Source organism: Convolutriloba macropyga, chromosome 9, assembly GCF_964194025.1.
Source record: "Convolutriloba macropyga chromosome 9, txConMacr16.3, whole genome shotgun sequence".
Classification (NCBI taxonomy): Eukaryota; Metazoa; Xenacoelomorpha; order Acoela; family Convolutidae; genus Convolutriloba; species Convolutriloba macropyga.
This window is the reverse complement of record NC_134476.1, coordinates 62,764,967-62,777,244: the sequence shown is the minus strand read 5'-3', so window position 1 is coordinate 62,777,244 and position 12,278 is coordinate 62,764,967. Positions and strand designations below refer to the sequence as shown.

The 12,278-nt window shown below is 39.0% G+C and overlaps 3 non-coding genes across 3 annotated transcripts; all 3 read left to right on the top strand.

Annotated features, from left to right (window-relative positions):
• Positions 1–4,207: 4,207 nt before the first annotated feature.
• Positions 4,208–4,326, top strand: LOC142347679 (5S ribosomal RNA). Its single transcript, XR_012760660.1, has one exon. It is a non-coding gene; the product is annotated as a 5S ribosomal RNA (ribosomal RNA).
• A 6,201-nt stretch (positions 4,327–10,527) lies between these two features.
• On the top strand, positions 10,528–10,646 carry LOC142347678 (5S ribosomal RNA). The gene has a single exon (XR_012760659.1). It is a non-coding gene; the product is annotated as a 5S ribosomal RNA (ribosomal RNA).
• Positions 10,647–12,159: 1,513 nt separating this feature from the next.
• On the top strand, positions 12,160–12,278 carry LOC142347677 (5S ribosomal RNA). The gene has a single exon (XR_012760658.1). It is a non-coding gene; the product is annotated as a 5S ribosomal RNA (ribosomal RNA).

The window sequence follows — 12,278 nt, the reverse complement described above, 5'->3', positions numbered from 1 at the left end:
GGTGAAAACTTGTCCAAAATGGTTCGCTGTGCCAGATTTTTTTTGTTTTAGCCACAACTATGGCTCAAGTGGAGCATGCCCACAAAAAATGAGCCATTTCGGACTAAAATTGACGATTTGGTGGCCAAAACAATGTTCGGTGATCGAAAAAGTTAAGCCTCATCGAGCGCGGATACTTTTTTGGAAATTGGTGAAAACTTGTCCAAAATGGTTCGCTGTGCCAGATTTTTTTGTTTTAGCCCCAACTATGGCTCAAGTGGAGCATGCCCACAAAAAATGAGCCATTTCGGACTAAAATTGACGATTTGGTGGCCAAAACAAAGTTCGGTGATCGAAAAAGTTAAGCCTCATCGAGCGCGGATACTTTTTTGGAAATTGGTGAAAACTTGTCCAAAATGGTTCGCTGTGCCAGATTTTTTTGTTTTAGCCCCAACTATGGCTCAAGTGGAGCATGCCCACAAAAAATGAGCCATTTCGGACTAAAATTGACGATTTGGTGGCCAAAACAAAGTTCGGTGATCGAAAAAGTTAAGCCTCATCGAGCGCGGATACTTTTTTGGAAATTGGTGAAAACTTGTCCAAAATGGTTCGCTGTGCCAGATTTTTTTGTTTTAGCCCCAACTTTGGCTCAAGTGGAGCATGCCCACAAAAAATGAGCCATTTCGGACTAAAATTGACGATTTGGTGGCCAAAACAAAGTTCGGTGATCGAAAAAGTTAAGCCTCATCGAGCGCGGATACTTTTTTGGAAATTGGTGAAAACTTGTCCAAAATGGTTCGCTGTGCCAGATTTTTTTGTTTTAGCCCCAACTATGGCTCAAGTGGAGCATGCCCACAAAAAATGAGCCATTTCGGACTAAAATTGACGATTTGGTGGCCAAAACAAAGTTCGGTGATCGAAAAAGTTAAGCCTCATCGAGCGCGGATACTTTTTTGGAAATTGGTGAAAACTTGTCCAAAATGGTTCGCTGTGCCAGATTTTTTTGTTTTAGCCCCAACTATGGCTCAAGTGGAGCATGCCCACAAAAAATGAGCCATTTCGGACTAAAATTGACGATTTGGTGGCCAAAACAAAGTTCGGTGATCGAAAAAGTTAAGCCTCATCGAGCGCGGATACTTTTTTGGAAATTGGTGAAAACTTGTCCAAAATGGTTCGCTGTGCCAGATTTTTTTGTTTTAGCCCCAACTATGGCTCAAGTGGAGCATGCCCACAAAAAATGAGCCATTTCGGACTAAAATTGACGATTTGGTGGCCAAAACAAAGTTCGGTGATCGAAAAAGTTAAGCCTCATCGAGCGCGGATACTTTTTTGGAAATTGGTGAAAACTTGTCCAAAATGGTTCGCTGTGCCAGATTTTTTTGTTTTAGCCCCAACTATGGCTCAAGTGGAGCATGCCCACAAAAAATGAGCCATTTCGGACTAAAATTGACGATTTGGTGGCCAAAACAAAGTTCGGTGATCGAAAAAGTTAAGCCTCATCGAGCGCGGATACTTTTTTGGAAATTGGTGAAAACTTGTCCAAAATGGTTCGCTGTGCCAGATTTTTTTGTTTTAGCCCCAACTATGGCTCAAGTGGAGCATGCCCACAAAAAATGAGCCATTTCGGACTAAAATTGACGATTTGGTGGCCAAAACAAAGTTCGGTGATCGAAAAAGTTAAGCCTCATCGAGCGCGGATACTTTTTTGGAAATTGGTGAAAACTTGTCCAAAATGGTTCGCTGTGCCAGATTTTTTTGTTTTAGCCCCAACTATGGCTCAAGTGGAGCATGCCCACAAAAAATGAGCCATTTCGGACTAAAATTGACGATTTGGTGGCCAAAACAAAGTTCGGTGATCGAAAAAGTTAAGCCTCATCGAGCGCGGATACTTTTTTGGAAATTGGTGAAAACTTGTCCAAAATGGTTCGCTGTGCCAGATTTTTTTGTTTTAGCCCCAACTATGGCTCAAGTGGAGCATGCCCACAAAAATGAGCCATTTCGGACTAAAATTGACGATTTGGTGGCCAAAACAAAGTTCGGTGATCGAAAAAGTTAAGCCTCATCGAGCGCGGATACTTTTTTGGAAATTGGTGAAAACTTGTCCAAAATGGTTCGCTGTGCCAGATTTTTTTGTTTTAGCCCCAACTATGGCTCAAGTGGAGCATGCCCACAAAAAATGAGCCATTTCGGACTAAAATTGACGATTTGGTGGCCAAAACAAAGTTCGGTGATCGAAAAAGTTAAGCCTCATCGAGCGCGGATACTTTTTTGGAAATTGGTGAAAACTTGTCCAAAATGGTTCGCTGTGCCAGATTTTTTTGTTTTAGCCCCAACTATGGCTCAAGTGGAGCATGCCCACAAAAAATGAGCCATTTCGGACTAAAATTGACGATTTGGTGGCCAAAACAAAGTTCGGTGATCGAAAAAGTTAAGCCTCATCGAGCGCGGATACTTTTTTGGAAATTGGTGAAAACTTTTCCAAAATGGTTCGCTGTGCCAGATTTTTTTGTTTTAGCCCCAACTATGGCTCAAGTGGAGCATGCCCACAAAAAATGAGCCATTTCGGACTAAAATTGACGATTTGGTGGCCAAAACAAAGTTCGGTGATCGAAAAAGTTAAGCCTCATCGAGCGCGGATACTTTTTTGGAAATTGGTGAAAACTTGTCCAAAATGGTTCGCTGTGCCAGTTTTTTTTGTTTTAGCCCCAACTATGGCTCAAGTGGAGCATGCCCACAAAAAATGAGCCATTTCGGACTAAAATTGACGATTTGGTGGCCAAAACAAAGTTCGGTGATCGAAAAAGTTAAGCCTCATCGAGCGCGGATACTTTTTTGGAAATTGGTGAAAACTTGTCCAAAATGGTTCGCTGTGCCAGATTTTTTTGTTTTAGACCCAACTATGGCTCAAGTGGAGCATGCCCACAAAAAATGAGCCATTTCGGACTAAAATTGACGATTTGGTGGCCAAAACAAAGTTCGGTGATCGAAAAAGTTAAGCCTCATCGAGCGCGGATACTTTTTTGGAAATTGGTGAAAACTTTTCCAAAATGGTTCGCTGTGCCAGATTTTTTTGTTTTAGCCCCAACTATGGCTCAAGTGGAGCATGCCCACAAAAAATGAGCCATTTCGGACTAAAATTGACGATTTGGTGGCCAAAACAAAGTTCGGTGATCGAAAAAGTTAAGCCTCATCGAGCGCGGATACTTTTTTGGAAATTGGTGAAAACTTGTCCAAAATGGTTCGCTGTGCCAGTTTTTTTTGTTTTAGCCCCAACTATGGCTCAAGTGGAGCATGCCCACAAAAAATGAGCCATTTCGGACTAAAATTGACGATTTGGTGGCCAAAACAAAGTTCGGTGATCGAAAAAGTTAAGCCTCATCGAGCGCGGATACTTTTTTGGAAATTGGTGAAAACTTGTCCAAAATGGTTCGCTGTGCCAGATTTTTTTGTTTTAGACCCAACTATGGCTCAAGTGGAGCATGCCCACAAAAAATGAGCCATTTCGGACTAAAATTGACGATTTGGTGGCCAAAACAAAGTTCGGTGATCGAAAAAGTTAAGCCTCATCGAGCGCGGATACTTTTTGTAAATGACAATTTCAGCAATAACCATTGCTCCAAACACACCCCATTGACTTGTAAAGGCCATTCTAATAGTTCCCCTGCTTGCATTTACTGTATATTTGATATTTGGAACTGTCTCGGAAACATCAATAATAATTGTAAAATTTCCCTTTATTAATCTAACTTTTAAGTTAGTGCAAATCGCTGAGTTCCATTCTTTAGGCTGCACTCCGCTAACGCAGAGTGCATTCAAATAAAAACTTATCAAATAGAGTTGATACTTACCTATTTAATAAGTTTATCACAACAATTAGGCTAAAAGCAATTGAGCTATGATTTTCCCAAGTACCGGCCTAAACCCACTGAAGTCATGCCTCCGGTTCAATGTCCGGTCGAACAGGTTCCTCGGACCCAATTCATCCCTCCCTTGTTTTGGGGCCGTTCCACTGTATTGTGGATGGTTGGAAGCAAAAAGTTTGTGCGTTGGTCATAATACACTGTATGGCTACGAATTGCATAAATTATAACACAAACGTGGCTAAAATTGCATGTATTAAGTGACTATTTTGCAAACCGCAAGACGGCGAGTTAAAGTGATCCTGTATATGAAAATAGGACTACAATACAATACTGTTGTATATAAATTCGCTCCCACTTACGCAAATGCCTACGACCATACCATGTTGAATGCACCGGTTCTCGTCCGATCACCGAAGTTAAGCAACATTGGGCCTGGTTAGTACTTGGATGGGTGACCGCTTGGGAACACCAGGTGTTGTAGGCTTTTTCTTTTGAGTATTCAAACCTCATAGAATACTATTATTCGATATTTACACATTTTAGAGCCTCAAAAAGCCTCGGTGATCGAAAAAGTTAAGCCTCATCGAGCGCGGATACTTTTTTGGAAATTGGTGAAAACTTGTCCAAAATGGTTCGCTGTGCCAGATTTTTTTGTTTTAGCCCCAACTATGGCTCAAGTGGAGCATGCCCACAAAAATGAGCCATTTCGGACTAAAATTGACGATTTGGTGGCCAAAACAAAGTTCGGTGATCGAAAAAGTTAAGCCTCATCGAGCGCGGATACTTTTTTGGAAATTGGTGAAAACTTGTCCAAAATGGTTTGCTGTGCCAGATTTTTTTGTTTTAGCCCCAACTATGGCTCAGGTGGAGCATGCCCACAAAAAATGAGCCATTTCGGACTAAAATTGACGATTTGGTGGCCAGAACAAAGTTCGGTGATCGAAAAAAATAAGCCTCATCGAGCGCGGATACTTTTTTGGAAATTGGTGAAAACTTGTCCAAAATGGTTCGCTGTGCCAGATTTTTTTCTTTTAGCCCCAACTATGGCTCAAGTGGAGCATGCCCACAAAAAATGAGCCATTTCGGACTAAAATTGACGATTTGGTGGCCAAAACAAAGTTCGGTGATCGAAAAAGTTAAGCCTCATCGAGCGCGGATACTTTTTGTAAATGACAATTTCAGCAATAACCATTGCTCCAAACACACCCCATATACTTGTAAAGGCCATTCTAATAGTTCCCCTGCTTGCGTTTACTGTATATTTGATATTTGGAACTGTCTCGGAAACATCAATAATAATTGTAAAATTTCCCTTTATTAATCTAACTTTTAAGTTAGTGCAAATCGCTGAGTTCCATTCTTTAGGCTGCACTCCGCTAACGCAGAGTGCATTCAAATAAAACTTATCAAATAGAGTTGATACTTACCTATTTAATAAGTTTATCACAACAATTAGGCTTTTAAATAATAAATTCAGATGCTATTATTTACAGTTGTTATTTACAATGATGTTGAAATAATTCAGCAGTTTTCATTGATGAATCGTTACAGTTGGTATTTACAAGGAAAATTTATCAGATTTCATTGTTGAAGCTTTACAAATTAAGTACAAAATTCAAATAGTTTTTTGTTTGTTCAGGGGTTTCTTGCCAGGATCCATTTAGGACACTTGCCGTAAATCTAAGAGTTTCAACTTTCATATTTACAAAGACGTCGCGCCAACTATTCAGCCTTAGGGTACTTCTCGCTCCAGATAATTGTTCGCATTTGAGAATTAAATGTTCCGATGTTTCAAACTCTTTTTCGCAATAGCTGCAAATTGGTGACTCTGAAAAATTTTTCATCCATCTAATCTGTTTGTCAGCAAGACAATTGAAGGCAAGGCGATATAAAAGATTTTGTTGTTGTGGCAAAAGTTTGTAAAATTTCCAGATATTTTTGCTAAAGAGAGTTAATTCTTTCGTTGAACAATTGTACTTTGTGACGGATTTGTTTAAGCGGTCCTCGATAAAACTTGTTGGAAAAACTTGAGCAATGATATACCAGTAAATCTCACTTGTTCTTAAGGCTTTGTCAAGTCCCAGGGAAGTTTCGATGTTGTTCTTAAACAGAAGGATACTGTTGTCAGTTTGAGAGACTTTGAGCTTTAAAGATTTTAACAAAATTGTTAAGTCATTTGGAAAGGAAACATCGTTCTCGTTTGATGAGTTAATTTCGTCTATCAGTTTTGCTGAGATTATTTTTGATGTAATATGTGGAAGAGAGATACCGCCCACAGCAACAGATTGGTAAAGAACTTCACTTCTAATTTTCATTTTGTCACCAGTTTTTAGTAGATTGTTGATGAGTTTTTGAACATTCGTCAGAATATTTACTGTTGTGTCCGTGTGTCTTGAATAATACAGGAACTTTGGAAGGATAAAAGTTTCAATGATTTGTCTCTTGGCTTTTAAAGTTTTCGATCGAGAAATGAAGCGCATGTAAATGGCAATTTGTGTTTTGATGAGATCAAGTAAGTTTGTTGATGATTTATCAGTAAAGAATTTAATGCCCAGGATTTTTGTTACACGTACAGTTTTATAGAAAGCTATGTCTCTCGTTGACAGGATCTCACTCTTTTTGACGTTGATTTCTAGTTGAGTGCAATCGCAAAAATCTTTGACAGTGTCAAATAGTCCTTCAATCGATGATATGCGTATTGAGCAAGTAATGTCGTCTGCATAAGCCACTGTTTTTGAGCTGGTGAATCCTTTAATATGTGGTGAGTTGTCTATACAGCAAAGCAAGGGCTCAACAGCAAGTATGAAAAGTAAAGCTGAAAGGGGACAACCTTGCCTAACTCCGCGTTGTAGTACAATTGTTTTGGAAAGTTAGCCATTGATTTCAATAATTGCTTTCGTTTCATTGTAAACTGTTCTGATGGCAGATTTTGTGTATTGGTCAATGCCAATTTTATCGAGAAGGGCGAAGATGTAATCTCTGTCTACTTTGTCAAAAGCTTTTGAAAAATCCAGATTCACAAGGCATTTGCTGTTATTTAGTTGCTTATGGGCTTTTCGAACTTTATTTAATGCTATATGGATTTGTCTTTTGCTCAAGTATGCATGCTGATGTTGGCCTATTATGTCTTCAAGATCTATTATGATTCTGGCAGATAGAATGTGTGATAGAATTTTGAGGTCAGTGTTCAGCAAGCTTATAGGTCTAAATTCATCAACAGTTCCCGGATTATCAGTTTTAGGCAGAAGTTTTAAGATTGCAATATTTTGGCTTTCAGGGACTTTTTCAGTTCGAACAATATTGTTGAAAATGCTTTGTAGCAATGGGGCCATTTCTCTCTTAAAAATCTTGTAAAAGTTTGAGGTTATTCCATCCAAACCCGGTGAGCTCTTTGCATTGAGTTTGTTAATTGCTTTCAATACTTCATCTATGGTGATTTCATTTACATCATTTGTTGCTTCGTTTTTGCGCTCGTTCAAATGGTCAAGAAAAATCTCAAAAGAGCCTTTTTTCTTGCTTTTGTAAAGCTGTGAAAAATGGTTTTCAAAGACTTTGATGATTTCTTCCTGATTTGTTGTAACACTTGCACCAACCCTAAGTGAAGTAATATTGTTCGTGTTGTTTTTTTGCTTTGCCCAAGTTTTCAAGTCTTTCGCGTTTCCAAGTTCGCATGATTGGGTCAATTTCTTGAAGCGGATGAACTGATCTTTTTGTTTGTTGTTGTCAAACGCATTTATTGTCGAGACTGTATCATTATATGGTTTTAAAATTTTTTCATTGGAGTCATGATTTTGTATTTGTTCTCTCAGCCTTTTCTCTTCGGCCAGGATGTTTTTCATTTGCGAGCTTAAGATTTTTGATTTATTAATAGCTAAGGCTTCGCAGACATCACGTATGTGGCACTTCAGCTCTTCATAACTTTCATGTGTCAAACAGTTCATTCCAAATGCTTCTATTTCTGTTTTGATGTACTCTTTGTTTGGAAATAAAATAGCATCGTTCATTTTCCAAAAGCTTTGGCCTCGTTCTTTTTCTTCGCTTTTGTTGCTTGGTTCTAACAGCATGTGATCTGAGAAATTGCTCCGATGTACTTTCATTTCGCTGTACTGGGTTTGGTTTGTAAAAAAATAGTCTATTCGTGAAAAAGACGATGTTCTTTTGTCATAGTGTGTGAAATCAAGTACGTCCAGTTCTACCGCTGCATCAAATAGTAGAGCATGCTCTGTAACCGTTTGGAGCTTTACAAATCGCTTAACTCTATCGTCTACGCTTCGAAGAGCAGTTGAAGTGTTTCGCGAATCATGACTGAAAGCATTAAAATCCCCTGCTAAAACAATAGATCGTTCCGTGTTGAGTTTCGAGAGATTTGAGCTTAATTGCTTCAACTTTTCACAATAGAAGCTTGTATTCAGATATACATTGAATACAGTTAGATTGAGTTCCGTAAAATTAATTCCAGAGTGATCTCGTGATTGCAGTATTTGATTATCAGTTTTTAGTTCTTCACTCCAAACTGTAACTAAACCTCCACTGCAGTTTATTGCAGGCACTAGATGATAGCGTAATTTGTATTGCTCGAGAACTGTTTCGTGTGAACGAGATAGAGCTGGAATTTTCGATTCTTGGATACACAAAATGAATAAAGTTCCGCTAGCTAATTTGTAGCATTTTTCGATTATTGCGAAGAATTTTTTCGGGCTCTTAAGGCCACATGAATTCAAACAGAAAACTTTGTGCTCAATCATTTTTGTTTTGTTCGAACTGATTTTTCTTCTTAATCCACTGATCGTTCAAGAAGTGTTTTGCGATTTGCGCGTTTTGTTGTTTTTGTGTTTCACTAAGTGGCCTTTTGGCGCCTGGTCTGTACTGTTTGAGAACAGCACTATTATCAAGCTCTAAAGATTGAAACTTCTCTGTATTAAGATAGGCGGAATCATTACATTCAGCGTTTTGTATGTTGGTTGAGGTTTTGTCAGCGTTTTCTGTTTCTTGTTCTATGACTGTAGCCTTTTCTGTTGTGCCACTACAAATTTCTTCTGTATAAGTTTCTTCCACTTCCTCTTCATCTATGGTCAAGTTGCAAGACGAGGTGTCACTGATTGTTTCAGTTTCGGGAACTTTATGAAAATTTGTTGGTTTCTGCTTTTCAGCACGATTAATCTTTGTTTCTTTGTTTATGTTTTGCACATTTTTGATTCTTTGTAGCTGGTTTTGCCATAAGTAGCACCAATCTTTATGGTGTCCCCGATACTGTAGTTTGCTTTCTTTACAGTAACTGCAGTTATGTAATGAGGGAGCATGGAACTTGATCTCTAAGCTGTTCCATTCTTTGAATTCTGCGATCCGATTTTCATATGACCAAGTTTTTAATCTTCCCTCTTCAGTTGCGTTTTTCACTGTCACACTCAGTGTTGCATAACCATTGAAGATGAGATCGCCTCCTATGTTGTCTTTCATTCGAATAATTGCGGGGCTATGTTCTATTCCCTCTGGAAGATCTATTAGTTTCAGGGCTTCAGTGTCTGTGCAAACATAAGGGAGATTACTGAATTTGATATTGTATCTTCTAGGATAGAATGATTTTTCTGTGTTGAGGAAATGTTTGCCCATAGTAAAAACGGTTTTGCCTAGTAAATTTAGGCCTCTGGATCTAATCGAATGGTATTGCTTTTTGACAGTTGGTGGTGAAACAACAGTCAGCGAATGAAGTCTTTTGTCTCTTATGTATGCGAATGTTTTGCTGATTGTTATTTGATTTCGTGCTTCTTGCGGGAATTCGTGCAGAATTGATTTAGCACACTGAAGATAGGCGTTGTTCAAAGAATCTGTGTTTGAAATAATTGATTTCGTAAAAGGAGGAATAATTTGCATGATCTGGAATTCGCTTGAGTTGGTTTCTTTCGACAAGCCTTTTTGAGTGATTGAAGAATACATATTTTGGTTTTCGCTGGGAGTAGGCGTAATCAACGAGGGGATAGTGTTCTCCCCCATAGGGGAAAACTTAATTGTTTGAAGACGAAGACTTATGAAAAGTAGATTGTGACAAACGAAAGGTTTCTCAAAAAAAATTAGTGTTTTGGAAAACTCAGAAGTTAATTTAATAAGAACTCTAAGCGCTCTACAGTAAAGGAGAGAGCAACTTAAAAAGAGGAACTTAAAAAGCTAAAGCTAAGGAGGAAAGGGATTTAAAAGAAATTTTGAAGAGAAAATATTTTGTAAAATTAGGAGAAAAAGGTAAAAGAAAAAGCCAGGATTTTAAATCTTAGTGAAAAAGCAGCTTTTAGTGAAAAATCTCTTTTTATAAAAGACTCACTCCCAAAGGACGTTCAATTAGGCTAAAAGCAATTGAGCTATGATTTTCCCAAGTACCCGCCTAAACCCACTGAAGTCATGCCTCCGGTTCAATGTCCGGTCGAACAGGTTCCTCGGACCCAATTCATCTCTCCCTTGTTTTGGGGCCGTTCCACTGTATTGTGGATGGTTGGAAGCAAAAAGTTTGTGCGTTGGTCATAATACACTGTATGGCTACGAATTGCATAAATTATAACACAAACGTGGCTAAAATTGCATGTATTAAGTGACTATTTTGCAAACCGCAAGACGGCGAGTTAAAGTGATCCTGTATATGAATATAGGACTACAATACAATACTGTTGTATATAAATTCGCTCCCACTTACGCAAATGCCTACGACCATACCATGTTGAATGCACCGGTTCTCGTCCGATCACCGAAGTTAAGCAACATTGGGCCTGGTTAGTACTTGGATGGGTGACCGCTTGGGAACACCAGGTGTTGTAGGCTTTTTCTTTTGAGTATTCAAACCTCATAGAAAACTATTATTCGATATTTACACATTTTAGAGCCTCAAAAAGCCTCGGTGATCGAAAAAGTTAAGCCTCATCGAGCGCGGATACTTTTTTGGAAATTGGTGAAAACTTGTCCAAAATGGTTCGCTGTGCCAGATTTTTTTGTTTTAGCCCCAACTATGGCTCAAGTGGAGCATGCCCACAAAAAATGAGCCATTTCGGACTAAAATTGACGATTTGGTGGCCAAAACAAAGTTCGGTGATCGAAAAAGTTAAGCCTCATCGAGCGCGGATACTTTTTTGGAAATTGGTGAAAACTTGTCAAAAATGGTTCGCTGTGCCAGATTTTTTTGTTTTAGCCCCAACTATGGCTCAAGTGGAGCATGCCCACAAAAAATGAGCCATTTCGGACTAAAATTGACGATTTGGTGGCCAAAACAAAGTTCGGTGATCGAAAAAGTTAAGCCTCATCGAGCGCGGATACTTTTTTGGAAATTGGTGAAAACTTGTCAAAAATGGTTCGCTGTGCCAGATTTTTTTGTTTTAGCCCCAACTATGGCTCAAGTGGAGCATGCCCACAAAAAATGAGCCATTTCGGACTAAAATTGACGATTTGGTGGCCAAAACAAAGTTCGGTGATCGAAAAAGTTAAGCCTCATCGAGCGCGGATACTTTTTTTGGAAATTGGTGAAAACTTGTCCAAAATGGTTCGCTGTGCCAGATTTTTTTGTTTTAGCCCCAACTATGGCTCAAGTGGAGCATGCCCACAAAAAATGAGCCATTTCGGACTAAAATTGACGATTTGGTGGCCAAAACAAAGTTCGGTGATCGAAAAAGTTAAGCCTCATCGAGCGCGGATACTTTTTGTAAATGACAATTTCAGCAATAACCATTGCTCCAAACACACCCCATATACTTGTAAAGGCCATTCTAATAGTTCCCCTGCTTGCGTTTACTCTATATTTGATATTTGGAACTGTCTCGGAAACATCAATAATAATTGTAAAATTTCCCTTTATTAATCTAACTTATAAGTTAGTGCAAATCGCTGAGTTCCATTCTTTAGGCTGCACTCCGCTAACGCAGAGTGCATTCAAATAAAACTTATCAAATAGAGTTGATACTTACCTATTTAATAAGTTTATCACAACAATTAGGCTAAAAGCAATTGAGCTATGATTTTCCCAAGTACCCGCCTAAACCCACTGAAGTCATGCCTCCGGTTCAATGTCCGGTCGAACAGGTTCCTCGGACCCAATTCATCTCTCCCTTGTTTTGGGGCCGTTCCACTGTATTGTGGATGGTTGGAAGCAAAAAGTTTGTGCGTTGGTCATAATACACTGTATGGCTACGAATTGCATAAATTATAACACAAACGTGGCTAAAATTGCATGTATTAAGTGACTATTTTGCAAACCGCAAGGCGGCGAGTTAAAGTGATCCTGTATATGAATATAGGACTACAATACAATACTGTTGTATATAAATTCGCTCCCACTTACGCAAATGCCTACGACCATACCATGTTGAATGCACCGGTTCTCGTCCGATCACCGAAGTTAAGCAACATTGGGCCTGGTTAGTACTTGGATGGGTGACCGCTTGGGAACACCAGGTGTTGTAGGCT